The sequence below is a fragment of the Panthera leo genome, chromosome B1, assembly GCF_018350215.1.
Source record: "Panthera leo isolate Ple1 chromosome B1, P.leo_Ple1_pat1.1, whole genome shotgun sequence".
In the NCBI taxonomy this organism is placed as follows: domain Eukaryota; kingdom Metazoa; phylum Chordata; class Mammalia; order Carnivora; family Felidae; genus Panthera; species Panthera leo.
In genome coordinates this window covers 44,543,992-44,551,403 of record NC_056682.1, presented here as the reverse complement: position 1 = coordinate 44,551,403, position 7,412 = coordinate 44,543,992, and positions in this window count along the sequence as shown.

Sequence of the window (7,412 nt, the reverse complement as noted above, 5' to 3'; positions counted from 1 at the left end):
TCCAAGCAATACAAAAGAATTTCAAGATCACCACGTGAGGAAAAAATCCAAGGAGGTATGATGAAGTGCAAGAAGGTGGAATGAGAGCCGGGCAGGAGCAAGTCGGAGTATGATGGATAGGTAGGCTGCGGGGGTGGTGTCTGGAATAGATACATATGGTGTGTATAGGAAGACTATGGGGCTCAGGTGTGTTGGGTAGCACGAGCTAAATTTAGATAGCATAAGATTAGGTTATTGGGGTAAAAAGCCATTGATTGCCTTTTGTATGTCTGGAGCTTTACTACAATCTTATTTCTGGCCCCAATAACTTAGAAGGTGGATGTTCTTATCCCCATTTTATTTATGTCCATGGTGGATGCATGGCAGAATTGGGGTTCCAGCTTCTGTCTGTCCAGGTCCACAGCCCATGCTCTTCGTACCACACTGGACGGAAGGGAGGTCTGCATTATTTAGATTCTGAGCCATAGACAACTAGGATGTTGGATGGAGGTATTAGAATAAGGCAGTGACAGGTGTTAAGGCGAATCAGGTGAAGGTAACTAGAGCAAAGAAGTCATTCAGATGTTCGGTGGGTTGCTGAGAATTAGGGAGGTGGGGGTGGGGGGTGAAAAGTAGCGAGTGAAAGAAGGTTGGTACATTTTGTCATTTATGCAGGAGCTATTTTTTTTTTAATATTTTTAATGTTTATTTTTGAGAGAGAGAGAGAGACAGCATGAGCAGGGGAAGGGCAGAGAGAGACACACACAGAATCTGAAGCAAGCTCCAGGCTCTGAGCTGTCAGCACAGAGCCCAATGCAGGGCTCGAACCCACGGACAGCGAGATCATAACCTGTGCTGAAGTCAGACTCTTAACTGACTGAGCCACCCAGGCACCCCAGAAGGGCTATTTATTGAGTGCCTACTGTGTGCCTGCATGCAGGCACTTTCAGGCACTAGAGACAGCAGTGGGCACAACAAAGCACTGCCTTCCAGGAGCTGACCTAGTGGAGGTAACACATTTAGGGATTGAGCCTGCGCATGATTCTTATCTTGTATATTCAGCTTTTGTTGCTGAAATCACAAACCTGGCCCCCTCAAAATGAGGTTCAGAATTTAGCAGAGCCAACCCTCCCTGCCCTTCTAAGCAGAGGACAGGTGCCATGTGCTGTGGGACAAGTATTCCTGCATGGAAGAGCCAACACCCCAGTGACAGGCAGTTGATACCTCATTTTCTGGAAATAACTAGAACAAACCTCCCTCCTCATCTGCAACAGGTTAAATGAATATGAGGAGTAGAGAAAACTGTAGATTGATTGGGGGAAAGCACAACCCCTGAAGATTAGGTTTTCTTGAATGTACACATTCCAAAGAATATGACTTGAATGTGCCCTGCAGGGAGGGAGGGGACCCCATGGCCAAAATGGAAGCAAATCCCTCCTTCCTCCAGCTGTTAAGAGGCCATAGCACAGGAAGCTGGTTTTTAAAGGAAGACCTTTGGGAGCACCTGGGTGGCTCAGTTGGTTGAGTACTGACTTCGGCTCAAGTCACGATTTCACAGTTCTGGACTTTGAGCCCCACATCAGGCTCTGCACTGACAGCTCAGAACCTGGAGCCTGCTTTGGATTCTGTGTCTCCCTCTCTCTCTGGCCCTCCCCTGCTCGCTCGCTCACTCGCTCTCTCTCAAAAAATAAATAATAAAACATTTTTAAAAATTTTAAAAAGTAAAAATAAAGGAAGACCTTTGAGCTGTCATTTGTTCCTTATTCTTAGGTTCTTTACGAAAAGTTTTGTGTGTGTGTGTGTGTGTGTGTGTGTGTGTGTGTTTTAGTTTCCAGCCACAATACTCAAGTTAGTGCTGCCTCCTGCTGGAAGAGTTCGTTAAAACAAGGAAGGAAGTCTAGTCTCGGTGCTTCTGTACCATTCAGTGAGGGGTGCCACAAGGATTGTACACCTCAGCATACTGCTTCACATTATCTCAAGATTATGCGCCTGGCTTCACGCTGTCTGAGATGAATACTGAAGGAAAAGTTCCAGACAGCCTAACCAGAGTTGCTGGGGGAGGGGGGGTGGGGTGGGCAGAACCAGGAGCGGCGTAGAACACTTCTGCACTGCTCAGATCTGGTTTGGGACAAGCTAGTTACAACCCTGCCTCCCCTCTCCAGTCAAACACAGCCATGCAGGCAGATGTGCTACCTTCTGACCTCAGTTCACCACTCATCAGTCAGCTCTATCCAGCTAGGAACAAAGTTTGCATGGCTTCTCGACTTGAGCTTTTGCCATTGGGCTGCATTTAAACCTTTTCCTAGTCACTCTACCCTGACATGGGAGGAACAAGACTTCCTTCCCATAGGACAGACAGGACTCTGAACTATTAAGAACTCTTTCCTTAGGCTCTATCAGGATAGGTTCAGATTTGCAGTGGAATCATGGATATAAATGTGGTTGTCCTGGGGCACCTGGGTGGCTCAGTCCGTTGTTTGACTTCAGCTCAGGTCATGATCTCACAGTTCATGAGTTTGAGGGCTGCATTGGGTTCTGCGCTGACAGATCAGAGCCTGGAGCCTGCTATGGATTCTGTGTGTGTGTCTCTCTCTGTGAAAACTAAACATTGAAAAATAATAATAATAAATGTAGTTGTGCCTCGGGTAATCCCTCAGCTCTTGGGACTTTCAAGTTCTGAGCCATTCAAGAACCACCAAGAAGCCCAGCCACAGCTGTGTTTCCTGGCCCCGAGCTGAGCCTCTTAACTGAGACTAGGGACATTTTACAACGTACTAGACAGTTCTGATGTCCTACATAGTGGCATTGAACTCTACTCTGTAAGCCTGATGAACTTTGCTACTCAATTCACTGACAAATGATGCTAGTGGTACTGATTTGGAGGGAAAGTAGCATGACTTCCTCTCTCCTTTCCTCCATAGATGGTATCTGAACCAGATCAGCTTTCTGTAGTGCAAGGGGCCCAGAGGCTGTGGTTCATTACCTCCACCTATTCAGCCCTGGGTTTAGAAGATCTCAAATCACAAAGGAAGAAGATGGCACCACCATTTTTCTGCTGTAGTCAAGATATAATTGGAAATGCCACTCCATCATCAGTGGATAGTCCCTCCTTTGACAAGATTTGGCACCTTCAAATGGAACAAATCTTTTACCACTGACTGATTCCTCTTTCCCTCCTGGAGACTCCCAATTCTTTCTTCTTCATCTCAGACTTGACAGCTTCCCTCATGTTCCTCCAGGGTTGAAGATAAGCCATTGCAAACGGGAAGACATTATCAACCCAAGGAGAGCTATTGATCCTGACCCATCAAGACAGTTGGCCTGCTATGTATAACATTCACATAGATGCCACACAAAGTATATGTGACCAGTGGGTATTTGGATCCAGTGAGGGGTGGGTAGCAGAGGGCCCTGGCTCTTGGGCCTGCATCATGAAAACTTAAATCCCTGAATGAGTAGCTGCATTAAAATTTACAGTTCAGTCAGAAGCTTTCTTTTGCCAAGGAAGGGAAAGAAAGGAGGTCGTAACATTGTCTCCCCAGGAGTCTTCATGGACTCCTGAATGAAGTAAGCCCACTCTCTGATTTCCCCTACTTCAATTCTCTGATAATTGCTGTCTTCTTGACCTTTCCCAGAGAGTTGGGTTTCTTGTACCGTACAGCTTCATTTATGTTCTGCGCTCCTGACTACACCTCATCCCCTACAATTCCAACAGAACAACCATCCACCACGTCCTGGTCAGAACTATGTTTAGAGCAAGGGAAAACTGTAACCTCACTCTTTCCCTGCCCACACTTTTGGCCTCGAGTATTCCACAGGGACTCTCACCAGAGAAACTCATGCCTACCCCATGTGTTCTAAACAGTATTCATCACCAGCTCCCTGAGGAACCGCAGGAAGGCAGGAAGCATCTTTTTGCTTGGATGCAGACCCCACACTAAGACTCAAAATGGGCCCCGAACTTCCAATCCTTGTCCCCTCTCCAGCTCATCCTCTTGCCCCTCATCCTGCTACATCAGTGATGCTCAAACTTCAGAGGGCATTAGAACGACTTGGGGAGCTTGTTAAGACACCTTGCGAGGCTGGACCCCCAGAGTTTCTAATTCAGGAGGTCTGGGGTGGAGCCTGAGAATTTGCATTGCTAGTACATTCCCAGAATTATCTGGGAATGCTGCTAGTCCACTGTGAGAACCACTGAGCTACATAATCTGAGGACATCAGCTCTATTAGTCCAAACTATCACAGCAAGCTTGCATCCACTACAAGAGCCAGAGTGGAGAATCAGCCAGCAGGTGCCCTTACGTCCTTGGGTAGGTCCTCCTCAGACTCCTCCTCCTCCCAAGAGGTCCCCTTGCTGAAGCCTCTGGGCCACTTTCCTCAGTGGGACTGGTGGCACCTTTGGCCTTATAGTGGGACAAGCCTTCACAGGAGAGCGATGCAGTTTGATTCATTCAACAAATATTTCCTGAGTGCCTTCTGTGTGCCGGACACTGATCTAGGTGTCTGGGATACATCAGTGAGCAAAACACAAAAATCCCCACCCGCGTGGAGCTTCATTTTTTTCTTTAAAAAGGAAGGATAAAACCCTTTCACTGCTTTCAGGACTCAGATATGTGGTTACTGGGAGGAATCAGGAGTGTTTAGTTAACTCAGTTTATATACACTAGAGATTAAGGACCAAGAACTCAGGCAGACTAAATAAATGCTCCATTGAGACAAACCACCGCAGTAGTTATCGTCATCTTTTTGATAGTTACAACAAACATAACATTTTGTTGTTGTTGTTGTTTTGCTTTACAAATGATAAAAACATGGAGGTATGGGCGGGGGAAGGGGGAGTAGGGAGCAGAGTCCTGGACATCCGACCCACTATTCTTTTTTGGGAAAGGGCCTGGAAACTTTTGGCAAAGGCTGGTCTGGGATGCTTGCTCCCCACAGGTTCTCTCCCTTGGGTACTGAAGGCCCTCTGCTAGTCAAGAACTCTATATAAAGTACAAATACAGTGCTTCTGCAGGGCTCACACTTTAATCTTTACTAGTGTAACGGATGTGAATCTTGGTCTGCAACTCGTTAGCAGGGAATAGGGTTATCTTTTTGTAATTCAACATAATTTACATTCTTTTTACATGTCTTTTTATAATCCAACAAAGTTCTCCTGAACTTGTTCTGTTGGGCGTGGTATATCCAAGTCTAACCCCCAAGGTGTCCAATGGCTTCCTCAGCCACCCCATAGGATGTTCAGTTATGGCCCCACGTGGGGCATTGAAGCCTTGGCCCTGCAGCTCCAGCAGCCCCTTCTGCTATTTCTGGGCCAGGTTAGAGGATGTGGGAGTCATCCCGTCTTGCGTGCGCTGCACCAGGGCACCCAAATCTCTGCAAGGCTCAGTCCTGGTCTGTCTAGACTTACCCCACAGTCATGGTGCGTCCCTTTCTCATCTCGTAGGTAATCTACACGGGGGTAGAAGTGTGTATCCCAAGTATCTTAGTTCTGAGTTCTTTCTGTACCTCTAAGGAACGGAGATGACAGACTATTTCTCTTTCACCTTGCCCTATCTCCCCTTCAGTGACTGAAGCACAGAGCAACGCTTGTTGCATCTTAGAACCACACAGGAAGCTTTTTTAAAGCTATCAATGCCTAGGGGTGCCTGGGTGGCGCAGTCAGCCAAGCATCCAGACTCTTGATCTCCACTCAGGTAATGATCTCACAGTTTCTGAGTTCTGAGCCCATCAGGCTCTGCGCTGATGACGCGGAGTCTGGTTGGGATTCTGTCTCTCCTTCTCTCTGCTTCTACCCCGCTTGTGCTCTCTCTCTCTCTCAAAATAAATAAATAAATTTTAAGAAAATTTTTAAAAATTAATAAAGCTATCAATGCCTGGATCCCCTGTTCACAAGGTCAAATTGTATTGGCCAAGGGTCCTTGCCTTTTTTTTGGTAAAGTTCCTCAGGTGATTTTAAAGTATAGCCAGGGTTAAGCACTATGTGGGAAGGGAGACGGGGTAGATGGGAAATTCATTACTATGTGGAATTACTCTGCTAAGTTAGCTAATAGCTAAGCATAGTTAGTTATTACCAGCTGTATACAAAGCCTTGTTGAAAGGGATCACGTTAGAGAAGCTAGTCGGAAGGTGAAATAGGGTCAGAAATACTTATGATCCTCAGGCCAGCATTCCTGCCACCCACCTGGGAGCTTGTTAGAAATGCAAGAATCTCAGCCCCCACCTCCCCCCCCCCCATCAGACTTTCAGCATGTGCAAAGAAAGTACTGCCTAACTAACACATTTATTTTGCTAAAGCAGACTCTTGGGAGGAGGAAAGTCTGGAACTGGGTTTTTAAGTTGTAGAACTTTCTGGAAAGCTTCATTCATCTCTGAGAAAACAGCAAGAAAACACTCATGCAAGAAGTTAGTGGGGCTGCTGACAGACAAAATGGACACAGCTTGGGTGCGTTTCAGGAGCGAGGAGTAATTCAAAACAATTAGAAGCCAGCTCATCCATGTCTTCGTTTTGTCTTTAAATGAGAAGAAAATGATCCATTCCTTAAGGAGAGGGAGCATCGTTTTTTCTGCTTGAAAGATGATAGAAGTAGGTTAGTTCACTTCAACACTTATCCTGGGGAAATTACTTTGTGTGGTTTAGTTTACCTGTGTGTACAGTTCTTGAACATGTGTCCACCTTTTTCAGATTACAAATCTAGTTCATAGAAAAATCTAAGATACTACAGAAGTACATTACAGAAAGTCTTTGTAATCACCTCCATTCCCTCAGACATAACCACTGATATAAGCTGTAACTCCAGATTTGTGTATACTAAAAATATACAAAAGTAGAATCACACCATAATACTGTTTTTTCTCTTTTGAAGTTTTTATTTCAGTAATCTCTACATCCAACATGGGGCTCCAACTCAAGACTCCAAGAATCACTTCCTCTACTGACTGAGAGAGCACCCCAATACTGTTTTTTCTTTACACTCTTTTATTCTCAAATCCAGAAGATCCATTAGTCAAAATAATTGCTTCTTAAATTAAAAAAAAAAAAAATGTTTACTTATTTATTTTGGAGACAGAGAGGGCACGCATGAGAGCAGGGGAGGGGCAGAGAGAGAGGAAGACAAAGAATCCCAAGCAGGCTCTGCACTGTCAGCGCAGAGCCCCTAGGTGGGGTTAGAACTCACCAACTGTGAGATCATGACCTGAGCCGAAATCAAGAGCCAGAAACATAACCAACTGAGCCACCCGGGGGGCCCTGCTTAATTTTTTTTTAAAGATTTATTTTTAAGTAAACTCCACACCCAACGCAAGACTCAAACTTACAACGCTGAGATCAAGAGTCGCATGCACTACCACCTGAGCCAGCCAGGCGCGCTATTAACTTCATCCAAAATAATTAAACCCTATGGGATGAAACAATACTCTTTTGAAACTTGATTTTT